Genomic DNA, 15,883 nt, shown 5'->3' with positions numbered 1-15,883 from the left:
AGTCAAATTTCAGTTTCTTTCTCAGAGCTCCCACAGTTGGTGACTCTCTCCTGCTTTCCCAATTTCACTGGCTTCAAATAAATGCGGTCAATACACAACCCCTCATCAGGAAGAAGCTAGGAAAACATATTTTTCTGTGGGTTAAAAATGATTTATTTTCATCCATATTTTTCAGGAATTTTTTTATATGTTAGTCTCTGGCCTAAGTGGTATCAATTTAGCTGTCATGGCCTTATTAACATGAGCATTTTAAGACTTGTTTCAAATGGGATGGTAGCTAGCTCTTTATTTCCTTTTTTAAGAATGGTAAGCTGGGGTACCTGCGTGGCTCAGTCAGTTAAACGTCCAACTCTTGATTTCTGCTCAGGTGATGATCTCATGGTTGGTGTGTTCAAGCCCCACATCTGCCTGTGCACTGTATCAGCACAGAACCTCCTTGGAATTCTCTCTCCCTCTCTCTCTGCCCCTAACCCACTCTTCCTCTCTCCCTCAAAATAAATAAATCATTAAAAAAAATAAAAAAGAATAGTAAGCCTGCTTTATATTAAAAAATAGTAAAAGAGTTAATTAATTAATGTAAACAAACAAGTATGACCTTTCTTGGATCTGTCTGATAGGAAGCAGATGCTAAAAATATAGAGATGGGTGTTAAATGGACCAGTTGGCACAAGGTACTAACATTTACACAAGGAAGACAGACATAGGGAAATAACTATATAAATAGACCAATAAGCCACTTTGTTGGGTAGATTAATATTCCCTGTAACAAAATCCTGACCCATCTTATGGTCCTTCTTCCCCAGTTATCCTATCACTTCCCTCCTTCCCTTTTTTAAAATGCTTTTTATTTATTTATTTTTTTGAGAGAGAGAGAGAGAGAGAGAGAGAGAGAGAGAGAGAGAGAGAGAGAACAAACAGGGGAAGGGCAGTGAGAGGGGGACAGAGGATCTGAAGTAGGCTCCACACTGACAGCAGGGAAATCATGACCAGAGCCAAAGTCGGATGGTCAGCGGAATGAGCCACCCAGGTGCCCCTCTCTTTCTCTTTTAAGTAAATTGTTTTGAAAGTTGCTCTGGCAAATTTTCCATCTTCTGCTTCATCTAAAACCATTTATGTGTGAATTCTGCCAACCTGTTCCCCGACAAGGTCACTGAAACTTCTCTCACCAAAGTCACCATACTCCTCTTCTTACTTGGTCCTGTGGCAGGATTTGCCAGATGTCCTGCCGACTGCTCTGTTCTTATGGAAACACTTGACCCTTCCTTTCTGTGGCACTTCACTGCCCTCAATTCCTTCCTGTGTTTACACATTTCATTTGGGCCTTTTTGTAAACTCTTCTATTTGTGTCTATCTTTTCAGGTTGCTCTTTCTTGGGAATTGGTCCTAATTGTCCTTTTATTGTGTATATTCCCTGGGACATTTCAACCATACTTACTGCTTAAATGATCATTTACACATTAAAAACTCAAAGCTCCAACACATCACTCATCATCCATTTCCTGAAACCCACACTCACTATCCAATTGCTATGGAGCATGATATCTGGACTTAGAGCACCCTGGCATAGCACTTTCCCCAAATGTTCACAAGTGAGCTCATGTTTCAAAACAGTGATTTTAAAACATTTTGCTTTCAGTCTTAACAGCTATTGAGCCCTGCAGAGCTTTTCCATTTGTGCATTATATCTACAAAATTTTGCCACAGAGCCTTTGAAAACTTTAAAATTTATTTATTTATTTGGGGCGCCTGGTTGGCTCAGTCGGGTGTGTCTCCGATTTTGGCTCAGGTCATGATCTCCAGTTTGTGAGTTCCAGCCCCGCATCAGGCTCTGTACTAACAGCTTAGAACTGGGAGCTTCGGATTCTCTGTCTCTCTGTCTCTCTGTCTCTCTCTCTCTACTTGTCCCTCCCCTACTTGTGCTCTCTCTCTCTCTCAAAAGTAAATAAACATTAAAAATTTTTAAATAAAAAAATAAAATGTATTTATTTATTAAAAAGTAAATCCATTACACATTAACCCATATAACATTTGTATGAAAAAAACTGTATGTGGAAAGCAAAAAGTTTAGTGAGAAAAGTAGCATTGTTTTTAATTTTTTGCAACTCTCTATAATATATGGTCAAACACAAAATAGGTTGATTCTCATATCTGCTTCTATATTCATTCTGGAAAATTCAGTGGTGCACTACCAAGAGTAAATGAGAATTAAAAAAGCAAATGACATGAAAATATTAATATAAAATTGACTTTTACCTCACTGACCCCCTGAAATAGTTTGAGAGAGCTTTAGGGATGCCCAGATGACATTTGAGAACCACTGATACGAAGTATTACTAGAACCAGTGAGGGAATGGCTGAGCTGACCCACATTAAGGATCTCAGCTAGATAGGTGTAACAGAGGATCAAAATAAATACATAGTGCTGGTAAAAGTGGGGTTCAAAAGGGTGAGCATGGGCCCAAATTGGGAAAGGAAGGATAAAAGTCAGAGAGAAACTGTCTGACCAAACCAGATTGTGGATTAAGTATACATACGAGAGGGTTCTGAGGGCCCACCTAAGATGGAAGGCCCATGACTTAATGATGTCTATGAAGGTACTGATGAGATGGAGGGAAAATGACACAGCTAGGATAATAACCAAGACATAAGAGCCTACACTAATTTGAGTTAAGGGGACAAGACATATTGTGGACAACAGAAAGAAGAGTCAAGAGCATGGAATAAAGATAAAAGTACAGGAACCCTGATTGGGCAAGGAAGCTACCTTTCAGAAAAAGGGTAGGCATCCCAGTGTTCAATTTTGATTACAATCAGCAGGGGCCCAGCATCTTAAATATGATGCATCACATGAAACACCAAGACAGAAAGATCTCAAGAGTTGGGTACCACAATGCAAAAAGCTTTCAACCAGGAAGATGGTGCAATTTGGGTTAGTAATCTAATGGATATAGAGTCAATGGATGGCTCCAGTTCAGGATTTTCTGTGGGTCTTTTTTCCTGATGTGTCCAGCTAGATGACCACAAAAGAAAGGTTTCCAGTTGTTCCAGCTGTTCTAAATCGCCCCAAGAGTAGAACCACCACCAACGGCCAATCAGATTATGCATTTACACAAAGCTCCAGGCCATCAGGCCAGGAGCAGCTGAAGCTCTGTCCTTGCTCTGCTTGCCAAGTTATAGACCTGACTGGTGGTCATCGTTCAGACAGTGGCTTTTCTAACACCATCCCAGAAGGGGGGTGTTTTTCTAATTTGCAGCAACATGTCACAGGGGCAAGCTGTGGCCTTGCATGAGAGAAATGTTTTCAAAACTGAACAGCATGATGGTGCTTCAGTGGCCAAATGACATCTTTTCTCCCGGTAAGAAGAAAAGCCCTAAAACAAAGTTACCACGGCAGGAAAATCTAGTTCTTGTGTTAACAAACACACAAAGAGTTGGTGTTTGTGAAAGCAAAGCATTAGCTATAATCTTTAACTGTTATCTTGTAATTTGTCATTTATATCTAGCTACACACATAAAAGAGATCACCTAATTAGAACTTTAGCAGAACCGGCACCTTTGGGGGACTTTGAAGGGATAGTTGAGCACTAAGACAGCCAGGAAATCTTGATGACCAGCCCCCTTCATCATTGTCTAATGTTTCTATTTACAAATCCCTTGAGCTCATCCAGGATAAGTGAAGGCCCAGTTTCAGAAACCAGAGTGTGTAGAATCTATGCCCTGGAAACAATTTACACAAGGCTATGACTGTGGCAGCTGAGGTATATGGTCGTACTGAGAATACTTAGCATCATTTGAGTAATCTGATTTCTTTCCCAGAATTATCACACAAATCAATAAGAATGCTTAAGCATCTTGCATGTGTAGGGGATATTCTTTTAAGTCTGTACATATGTATAGCTTTCCCAGCCTCCCTTCTTGGGTAGTGGAGCGGGGATTACTCCTTTCCTAAACTGTATAATTTGGGAGGAATTGTGGGGCCCAGTCTATTCCTCACCATCACAAAGGTGGGTGCATGACCCATGCCAGAAAATAAGACTTTCTACTCTTGGAGTTCAGTTATTACACAGAAACACCCAGAGGCAGAAGGAAATTGGAGAGGTTTGTCTGATTCCTGAGTCTTTGCTATTAAAATACCTGAAACTATTCTGTTTAGTCTGCTTTAAGGTTTAGTTTTCCTATTTGTCCTTTGATTTTGTAAGCTACATACTTTTCTTCAACCACATTCTTTTCTCCTCCTTAAGTGAAGCATGATTGTTTTCTGTTGATTACAAGCAAAGAAATGTAACAAAATTAGATAGAAAAATTGGGTTCTAGCAAAATACTCTCAGGAAAATGTGATTTGGATTTGGTTTTTGGATGAGATGCAGTAAATGTAGCAAGATTTCTGGATGAGGAGAGAGCCGCTCATGGCCAATCACAGCAATCAGGATGAATCAGTCTATTCGGACTAGTGACCTGGACCACGTGCCCACTGAGAATGACACTCTGGGATCAGGTGTTCGTCTGCAAAGCTAATTGAAATGTGATAGAGAATGCCAGACAGTGTGGTGGAATATTTGGTACTGATGGACAAAGCTAGAGAAAACAAACTCATAATGTACAATACTCAGTGAAAACATAGGATGAGACCACTAACCTCCTATGACAGTGCTAAAAAAAATTATTATTGACTCCAGCAGTAGGTTAGAGATCACTGAAAATGAAAATGAAAGAATGATTTTTTTTGAGTTGCTGAATTATAGAAGCCTATGGATTAATAACCTTGTCAGAGTTTTTCAGGTGAAAGTCAGAGCTTTGATCAAATAAGAGTGAGATTTGGATAACTAAAACAATGAAATCAGCGATGGTTTTGAAGGCCTTGAAAGCCCTGGACCACTAAATGCATCTGAAATGATTTTTTTTTCAATTTTATTTATTTATTTTGAGAGAAAGGGACAGAAAGAGAGAGGGGAAAGAAAATCCCAAACAGTCTCCTCCATGTCAACGCAGAGCTTGACAGCCCATCACAGGCTTGATCGCATGAACCATGAGATCATGACCTGAACCAAAATCAAGAGTTAGGCTTAACGGACTGAGCCACCCAGGTGCCCCTCTGAAATGATTTTCACTGCTACTCTCTTGGATGAATAAAATGTGCCTCCCTGAAGAAGAAAAGCTAAAGCTTCTACTAGTGCCTTATTCTAAGTAAGCAGGATTTTAAAAATCTCAACTTTGCTTAGGTGATAAAATGAAAAATAAGACTAAAAATTATTACAAGAATTCATAAATGTAAAGTGCCTGGGGAAATGAATATTTTGCTTAACCAAGGATGATGAAAATAAATTTTTGGATTAGGCTAAATTTTTTATGAGAGAACTTTTGAGAGTTTCTATATCAACCATGGGAGCTCCATTTAGACGTAAACATTTTCCAGGTTCATTAAGACAACTTAGAGTGAACACAGACCATAAGTAGCAAAGGAGAACAGAAACATCTTGACATAATTTGGAAGACAGACTTGAAAGAGTTTGGGACACAAAAGTTCTAGATTGAAAATCCCATGCTTTCAAAACAAAAACAAAAACAAAAACAAAAAAAACAAAAAAAACAACTCTACCTCATTCCAGGGCTTTCACACTTGAGACGAAGAACAGATTGATGAGAGAGGGATGAGAATCTTTAAAAACAATTTTGATGGATGTTCATTCCAGGTCAGGAATTCTAGTGGAAAAGATGGCAATTGAAATGGACAAAATGGGTGACTCAGTAGGTTAAGCATCAGACTCTTGATTTTGGCTCAGGTCATGATCTCACTGCTCTTGAAATCAAGATCTGCATCTACTTCCAGCATGGAGCCTGCTTGCGATTCTCTCTCCGCCTTCTCTGCCCCTCCCCCACTCATGCTCACATGCTCTCTCTCTCTCTCAAAATACAAAAATAAACTTGAAAAAAAAGAAATGGACAAAATTGGACTCTATGATTTTAGCAAAAATGGGAAGACCCTGGAGGGCAGTGCCTATATAGTGGCAAATGGAGAAGAATGGGAAGAGATGGCGTCTCAGGGAATGATTGACACTCAGAATTCTCTAGAAGGGTTACATAATTATAGAGGCCCACCAAAATAAAATATTCAGAAAGTAATTTAGGCTTTACTTAAATTGTAAAAACCCCAAATTCTAGGTCTGGTAAACAGAGGCCTGATTTGAGTCTTAACAGTAGGAAGTCCCAACCACTACCTAGGTCTCGTGCCTGAGTTATATTAAGAGTCAGAAGGCTTTGGATAAAGAAGTAGTCATGTACCATTAAGGAGGTGTTAAGAATTCATCAAATTAACACTTAAGTGGAGCACAGGATACAGATGGTAGGTTGTGGTGGTTCAGCAACAAACCTCAAGAGACAATGAAATACCAATGTTGATTACTCATAGGTACTGGGGGAAGTACCCCAGCATACCTTGGGGCCATCACATGGGGAAGTCAAGGCAGAGTGCAGACAGAGAGCCCGGACCTGGGCACATGCCTTTATTAAGGTATATGGGTGGAGTACTTTGGAATTCCCAGGTTCAGTCCAGATTGGTCAATTCAAACTGAAAGAGGAGGGTTTTGGGAATCTCCATGGTCAGGTCTTACCTAAGGGGCATACCATGGGCAGGCCCTGGGAGGCAGGGGAGGCTGTTGATCACAAGAGCTATTGGAAACTTCAGATCAGGAACTTGCACTTGCTGGTGATTCTGCGGGCTATTATCTAGAGCATGTGCCTGCAAGCACATAGGGGTGGTGGTGGTGTGCTTGTGTCAGTTTAAGATCACTTCAGGTTGCTTGGCCAAACAAAAGGGATGCCGAGGCAGCAATACCATGGGGGAGATTGGCTAAACTCATGACAGAGAGACACTGTGGTAACGCACAGGTGTGTACCTCCATCTACTTTTTCCTAAAGAAACTTGAGTAAGGAAGGACTGGTAGCTGAGAGATGACATTACTTTCTGGAGGTCTAGGGTCCCAGTTCAGCCAGATAGACCAAAGGCATTACCTGGCATGAAAATGTGCCTAAGCTAAGTTTGTTTCATGGTACATGAAGGGGATCTTCAGTATTATTTGTGGTTATTTCCCAAGTCCCTTATTGTATAGTTGGAATACATATCTCAAGCAACTGCAAGAATTCTTTAGCCATAAAATAAGTCGTTTGGTCTCTTTTGTTCTCCCAAACTAGCAAATTCAAACTGAAATAATTTCACTGGGGGAAATGCAACATTGGTATCTACAGTCTGATCACATCCTCATTAAATTCCACAGATGGGGAGTTAGAAATACTGAAAAGTCTTGGGGAATGGCAAAGGGTTATTATAAACCTAATCAGATGATGACGTGAATTGCTGTTTGTGTTTCAGATGTGGTTTTCTTACTGAGGCAAATTAATGCAACTCCCGGCACATGGTAGGAAACTATGTCAGCTGAATATATTTGTCTATTTTTATAAATAGCATAACAATTTTGCTTTAACCTAGCAGCACAGCACTACACCCTTACCATCTAGACTCAGATTTATTTACTCTTATAACAAATCCTACTTTCTACTTTGGACTGAGATTTGTCACGGCAGTATACCACAGGCCTTCACAGTGTGGTTTACATATTGATAACATCATGCCTGTATGCCTCGGAGAATAGGAAATAACAGGGACCCTAGATGTCTTGGTGTTATTTCTGATGGTGAAACATTTGGTCAGATTTCCCTATTTAAATCCAAAATCACTTCACACATAAAATTAAAGACTTCTCTCTCTCTCTCTCCCCACCTCACTTCCCTCCAGGAAAAAGAAAGGATATAATAGTAGCAAATAGCAAATGTAAGTGAGTAAAATACAGCATTTCAGAAAAATTAATTTACTATGTTGTAGCAAATGGAATGTGTGACGTTTTCTGCATTCTTCTAAGAAATACATGTCTTAAATAATGACATTTTATATCAATGACACTTATAAAGGACAGGAAGGACCTGCACAATGAGCCTTCCTTATATGAAACAGTGAAGATTTGGTAGAACTCACCTGTGAAACCATCTGGGCCTGGTGCCACATGTATTTCTTTAGGGAATTAACCATTCAGCCTGTTTTCAAATTTATTCACATAATTCTACAAAATAGAATCTTAGTATTAAAAAAACCCCTTCTATTTCAAATATTATTGCTTATCTTACCACTATTTTGTGTGTCTGTGCTTTTGCCTTTTTTCCCTTGATCAAGTTAGCTATATTTTTTTGTTAGTTTGAGCTATTTTGCTGATCTTTTCCAAAACAAAGTATTTTCATTTATTAAGTTTTCTAGTTTTTCTATCCTCTAACTCATTAATTTCTGTCCCCTATCCGGTGCTTGTTTTTCTTTTAGTTCTATCTTTTGCCAGGTACCAATAATATCCCATTAAAAAAAGAAAATTTGGCAATATGAAGAGCTCAGAATTATTGTCTTCCTGCCAAGAGATGGTAAAGATAATTAGAACAAAATGTTTTCTTATTAAAGTCTTGTGTATTGTGCCTAATAAAGTATTATCTGATTCATTAAACATTTATATTACCAAAAATATTTTGAAGCCTTAGCCTGGACATAATATATATTAACTAATAAAAGAAATACGTCAGAAAAGGAAATGGTTTTGCCTGAAAGGCATATTTATCACAATATTTTAAAAAGCTTTACTTGCCAGGGCTCCTGGGTGGCTCAGTCAGTTAAGCGACTAACTTCGGCTCAGGTTATGATCTCACAGTTCATGAGTTTGAGCTCTGAGTCAGACTCGGTGCTGACAGCTCAGAGCCTGGAGCTTGTTTCAGATTCTGTGTCTTTCTCTCTCTGCCCCTCCCCACTTGTGGGCTCTCCATCTCTCTCTCTCAAAAAATAAACTTTAAAAAAATAAATAACTTTATTTATCAAAAGAATGTTGAGGAAAATATATCTCACTGTTTTATATTTTATTCTTATCAGAACATTCAATTTATGAAGCTTATTAAAATGCAGATTTTAAGGCAGTCTATGGGTCTTATTTCGTTGGAAAAGAGTGGGAAATTACATGAAAAATACTGAAGTGATGGGAAAAGAAGCATGTTTACTCTCAGGCTGATAAACTAAACAATAGAAAATGAAAACATTACTCTTTTTTTTCTGTTGTCTTTTTCTGAATGTAAAATGAGTTCTCTCTTTCATCTCTCTGAATCTTCATAATACTCAGCACATTATTAGAGTCATGGATTGTTAGTGCACGTGTGTGTGTGTGTGTGTGTGTGTGTGTGTGTGTGTTTTACTTTGGTTTTTCAATCTAGGCTGTAATTCTAAAAGGACAATGGCCAGCATTCTCTTTGGGCTCACCTGAACTCCAAGCTAAGTACCAGGCATACTGTGGCTAATGAACACAGAATATATTTCATTCACCTAAAAGAAAATCTTTTAGTTATCCACTTTATCATGTTCATCCTGTGTTCCTAAATTAAAAAGTAAAAGCCTATCATCAAATTCCATATAAAGTAAATTCTGGGTAAATTACACCGGTTGCTAAGGCTGTAACCAGTGAGAAAGACTTGTGGCTATGCGATGCTTTTCCATGGTGATGCAGGGACAGGCAGATACTGGAAAACAACATCCTACTCAGGGAAAAGAAAAAAGGACAGAGATGTGTTGGCCCAGAAGTAGGTGAACACTAAAGACTGAATGAAGATAAAATTCCTCACCTATTTCATTTATCTATCTATCTATCTATATTTTTTTTTTTGTGGTGGGATTTAATTTTTTTTATTTTGAGAATGAGAGAGAGAGAGAGTGTGTGTGTGTGTGTGTGTGTGTGTGTGTGCATGGGGGAGGGGCAGAGAAAGAGAGGGAGAGAGAGAGAACCTCAAGAAGGCTCCACATGACCTGAGCCGAAACCAAGAGTCAGATGCTCAACTGTCTGAGCCACCTAGGTGCCCCGGGAATTTTTTTTTCAAAATTTTATTTAAATTCTACAAGAGTAGAAGTCAGTAATTCATCACTTACATATAACACCCAGTGCTCATCATAACAATTGCCCTCTTTACTACCCATCACTCATCTAGCCCATCCCCCACCTACCTCCGTTCAATAAACCTTCAGTTTGTTCTTTATCTTTAAAAGTCTCTTCTGGTTTGTTTCCCTCTCTCTCTTTCTCTCTCTCTTTTTCCCCCTTCCCATATGCTCATATGTTTTGTTTCTTAAATTCCACATCTGAGTGAAATCATATGATATTTGTCTTTCTCTATTTCTTTAATTTTTTAAATATGGGATTTCTTATGGTTAACAGTGTACTGATGATAAAAATTTCAACATAAGTAAACTGATACAGTAATTCTAGCCTTCATGCACCTGAGTATTCCAAAATGGCCTGAGATTCTACATTGTCAATTTAGTCACTTAAAGAACTTGCCTTTTTCTATTCCCAACAGAATTTTTTTTTTCATATTCTTATTTTCTTCCCAGTAGATGACTGAGCCCAGAGCTGGAGATAATAATGGTCAACTTCTCTATCTCAAAGAATTTATAATAAGGCAGTGGTTAACTTCCCATCTCGGGAGACTGTCCTCATAAGATAATTTCACATCGGAAAACCACAGAACTGAACATTAAGTTATGTTTAACATATTCATTAGGAGACACTGCATTACAAAAAAAGAAAAAAGCAATACACCCTTTAGAATGGATATTAAATGGAGATTACAGATTTTAGAAATGCTTAGACAATTGTTTTGAGCAACCAACAATTTCTACCAACACATATCCAACACAAGAGGGAGAGAGAAGAAATATTGTAATGATAACAGCATTTAAATGCACTCAGGAACAACTGAGGCAAAAAATAATTTAAAGAAATCATAAATCTAGAAATTCCCAGATTACTGTTTTTTTAATTATTAAAAAGTACTGTTTTCAGTCTATAAGATGCTTTGCTACATGTACTTTTCATTATTCCTCAACTTCAGATGGCTGAGACCCTCCAAAGCTAACCTGATCTTCTAATCTAGACAACAATGATGGGGTTTTTCTATCTATGAAAATACTCCTTCTTATTCAATGCTAGGGAGGGAATGGATGGCTTCAGTGTCCAGTGGGCTAATGGTAAGAGATGGTCATCCTGGGGCAATCAGACACTGATATTTTCTGCATTGCATATGAAGCATCCAGCTGAAAAAAACCAGAATTAATGCCTTACCTCCAGAAGATGAGGCTAAATTTAATCATTTCTGAGATCTCAATCTAAGGATTTTCACATTTTTTTTTGCTAGTATTGCCTAATGGATTTGTTAAGAATGCAGATTTCTAAAACCCATTCCCAGAGTCCATGATTCTAAGCCCAAAACGCCATTTTTTTTTAAAAGAGCTTTCTATTTGGTTCTAACCTAAGCAGTCTATGTAGCACATTTTGATATTGGTTTAAACTACATTCTGGATACCTTATAACCTTAGATAATCAATTACTGTACTATGATATTTCACACAAAATGTCACATCACATAATTTCTATATTATTTCTACTGCCATGGATGACAAGCTTTAGAAGCATCGTAGACATTGAGGAAATGGAATCTGAAAGAGGTTCTCTGATATTTCATAAAGGTTTAAGAAACAGGTTAAGGTCAATTGATGGGACTGTTGTGTTTTGTTGACGTTACTAGCTCACTGGTATGTCTGGTGACTTCTTTTCCTCACTGTGGTTTTTCCTACAGTAAACATAGACAAAGAGATAAAGTCCTAGATAAGTTTGTCACCTTTAAATGTCTTCCTGTTTGCTGAGGCCACCCCTTATTTACATTCCAGCTTCATGCTGTAAGCGGTCTGACGTAACCATGAACAGAACTGCTGAAGACTTACGAGAAAATCCTGAGTTTTGTACCTTATTTTGTTGAACCTTATTCAAGTGCAAGGTTTTGGTCAGAATTTTGAACAAATACAGGCAGTCATGTTGTTTCCATCCTACATTTGGCTCATAGTTGGCTCATAAGACAACTCAAATGCTGGCTCCCTCAATTAGCTTTGTTAAAGATTGGTTATGGCTACTGGCAATACCACCTTAGACTTAAGCAAGCAAGACCCTTGCTCTGGCTACTCCTCAGAGGGTACCATGCTTTAGAGTTTCTTCCTCAAAAATTTATAACTCCCAGGGCACCTGGGTGGCTCAGTCGGTTAAGCATCTGACTTCGGCTCAGGTCATGATCTCACAGTTCATGAGTTCGAGCCCCACTTCAGGCTCTGTGATGACAGCTCAGAGCCTGGAGCCTGCTTCAGATTCTGTATCTCCCTCTCTCTCTGCTCTTCCCCTGCTCACATGCTATCTCTCTCTCAAAAATAAAGATTAAAAAAATTTTTTTTTTAATTTATGAGTCCCCTTCTGATACCTGAAACCAGACTGTGCCAGCAATGTCATCTAGGCTGAAGCTCTATGCCCAGCTGAGGACCTAGTGGATCCAAGTCCCATTTTTTCCTTTGGGGAGCCCTCTGACCCTATAGTCCTCCCAATCATGTGAGGTTGATTGGATGTGCCAAAAAGCTTGAGGATTCTGCCTATTGCATCATCCCGTGAGCCAGTGGCCAGGTCCCAGTACCAACTGGGCAGCTTGGTGAGCATATCACTCCTACCGCCAATATGGTAAGTGTTTTGTGAAATGGTGCAAATTCACACCTCCAGAATGATGCTGACATGCTGACTGTGGCTGACACTCATTCACACTGGGTGTGGGATAAGTGCATGGCTTTGGGATACTGAAGGCCCACTGCCAAATCATGGTCCATGTGTATGAGCCTATTGATTGGCACCTACCCATGTGCATTCCAACCATCATACAGGTACTTCTTTAATATACAGCAGGATATTGTGGTCATTCTTTACCCTGTGTAGAGGGGGCTCCACTGGCACCCAGGATGTTTGTACCAACTCTGCTTGCAAGCTCACCACCCTGAGTGAGTAGTCCTTCTTGCAGGGCTACCCCTATCTCTTCAGAGGCCTTGAGGGCTTTCAGGACTGCTGTTAAAACACCATTGGTCCTTCTGATGAAAGTCTTCTCATGCTTCAGATCTAAGCAACTAACAATTCCTAAACCAGGGTGGTGACTGATATTTTGTTCACTCTGTCCATGAATACCTCCTTTATCCTTCTCACTGGTGGCAACATGTGGAAGGGAGCAGTGTGGCCAATGATGAAAAAGATTACATTTTAGGAAAGCTGTGATCGTGTGTGACCTAGAGTGACACAGAAGATATATTCTTCTACATTGTATGCAATAAAATTTGAAGTGATGAACTTAACATGACCAGGAAATAAATTATTGGTCTCATTTCCCTGCATAATCTGGGTGCATATGCATTTGTGGTCATTATCAGTGAAGGTCAGTAACAGCCTTTGAGAGGATCATTGAAAGTCAGTGATCATGGGCCCTATTAAGGATGATACACTGTCATGAGTAATGATGGAACCAGCAGTAAATGAATGGTATTAGGGAATTACAGAGGCAAGGAAGTCTATGCTTCAATACAAAATACAAACACAAGTTCTGAAGAGCACAGCATTGTCTATAATAACACTGTTGCCACCTTTATTCTCACAGTGGGAGATATGAAATTAAGATGGTGCATGTGACAGTAAAGGTCACAACAAGTGGTTCTTCTACCCAAACAGAAAAAATGGTATCTGAACACCACAAAGAATATTTATGTGCACTGGCTGGACAATAAACTCATATGTAAGTGGGGCACCTGGGTGGCTCAGTTGATGAAGCGTCCAACTATTAATTTTAGCTCAGGTCATGATGTCACCATTTGTGACTTCGAGCCCCATGTTGAGCTCAGTGCTGACGGTGAGAAGCCTGTTTGGGATTCTCTCTCTCTCTGCCCCTCCCCCGTGCTCTCTCTTTCAAAATAAATAAACTTAAAAAAATAAATATGTAAGTACCTTTTTTCTTCTCATTAAATATTCATCAATAAGCCAATAAACCCTACCTGTTTCAATATATGTTACAATAATGTCTTTAAATCAAATTGTTTCTATTGAAAAGCCCCATACAAATATGTGGCCAGGGCTCTCCACACCCAGGGGCAGCCCCAGCGATATGTATCAGTGACCAAGGACCTAGGATCCACTGTGTGCTAAGCACTCCAAGCCTGGGACATGTATTAACACTAATCTCTAATCCTCACATCCTCTCTGTTGGGTAAGTTTTTTTTTTTTCTAATTAACATCTTAAAAAGAGAAACAATTGAAGCTAAGCAACTTGTCCAAGGCTATGAAGACAATACGAGTCAAGCGTGGATTTATTTCTACCCTGTTCAGCTCCCAAGACCAAGCTCTCTCCTATTAAATCATGAATATGAGCAATGGCAATGTAGAACTCTACAAAGCACATGTTTGGGAAGACATACATACATATACATAATTTTACTACTAGCAAAAATATCTTTTGGAATCACCTCATTTGAAATGCCTTAAAAGAGTGTTTAAACCATGAAAACCACAACAATGGATAACAACAATTATCTTTACACAGGGGCAGGGACAGTCATCATTGGCCCCAAACCTCTCTTGTATTCCCTGCTTCACTTGCCTGGCCCCACAGAGGAGGAAAAGTAGAGGATTATGGGAACACGTGAGAGGTCAGATGAATGTGGGTCTAGTACCCAGAGTACATTAAGGAGAGTAGCAGATTGAGGTTCATTTCTGTGCTCTCTGCTGGCAATGAGTACAGTCAATTGATAACACAGATATAATTGGCCGAAGGCTATAAAAGAAAATTGTTGGACATCATATTGCTGCACACCAAGGTCTACTTATATGGTACATTTAACTTTTCAAAGCACTTTAATATGAATTATATAATGTCAGCCTCTTCAGGCTGTGTGGGGACGATTAGAAATGCAACTTGTCAACTCTGTACTTGAAATGTGTTTGTAGTCTGAAAATATGTACTCACAGAATGCTAGTGCTGCTTAAGACCGGCGTAACCTAGGATCAGCTAAGTTTTTATTTTCTGACATCAGAAAAGATGTGTAAACTTGAAATGGAGGTAACGATGAATGATGTAATATTAAAGTTACATGTTTTTGTCCTCATGAGCTAGTTGGCCTTAGACAATTGTAACTATTAATTTTGACCTTAGACTAATATCCTATCATCTAAAAGATTATATGATTTATGTTAAAATGGGATAGTTCTCTGTATATAGCTACGTGTGGACAGGAAGCATTGTCAACGTAATCATTCAATGAGGTAAAAGGCCATTAAAATTCATTGATTTTTCAAGAAACTTCATTACTTTCTCTTGTCATGATCTTGGATCAGAACTGGATTAAATGATGGGTCAACCCAGTAGTTGTCACAGTGGCTGCCTACAAGAGATGCTTAAACATCATGGAAATTGATGAAAACCTAAAATAAAAACACAGATCCAGTCCACTCATTCAGGTTGTTACTCATGCTCTTTAGATAACCAGAAAAAAAAAAAATACAATTTTGTCTCTTCTCTGCATATAAAAAAATGTCTTATTTTGAACTGAAAAGCATTACAGTATTAAATATGTAAGCCCAGGCCTGGGTGGTTCAGTCGGTTAAGAGTCTGACTTTGGCTCAGGTCATGATCTCACGGTTTGTGGGTTCGAGCCCCACGTTGGGCTCTGTTCTGACCCTGGAGCCTGCTACCGTTTCTGTGTCTCCCTCTCTCTCTGCCCCTCCTCTGTTTGTGCTCTGTTTCTCTTTGTCTCTCAAAAATAAATAAAAATGTTAAATTTTTTTAAATGTGTAAGCCAAAATGCCTCCTAAGGGAGATGGGGCCTAGGTGCTGGGGAATCTTTCACTTTCTGAGCATAATCAATATGTCTCCCCTCATCAAAATGGCTTTAGATAGACAGAATTTATATGAAGTAGTG

This window comes from Panthera tigris, chromosome A1, assembly GCF_018350195.1.
Source record: "Panthera tigris isolate Pti1 chromosome A1, P.tigris_Pti1_mat1.1, whole genome shotgun sequence".
In the NCBI taxonomy this organism is placed as follows: domain Eukaryota; kingdom Metazoa; phylum Chordata; class Mammalia; order Carnivora; family Felidae; genus Panthera; species Panthera tigris.
This window is presented reverse-complemented; position numbering follows the sequence as displayed.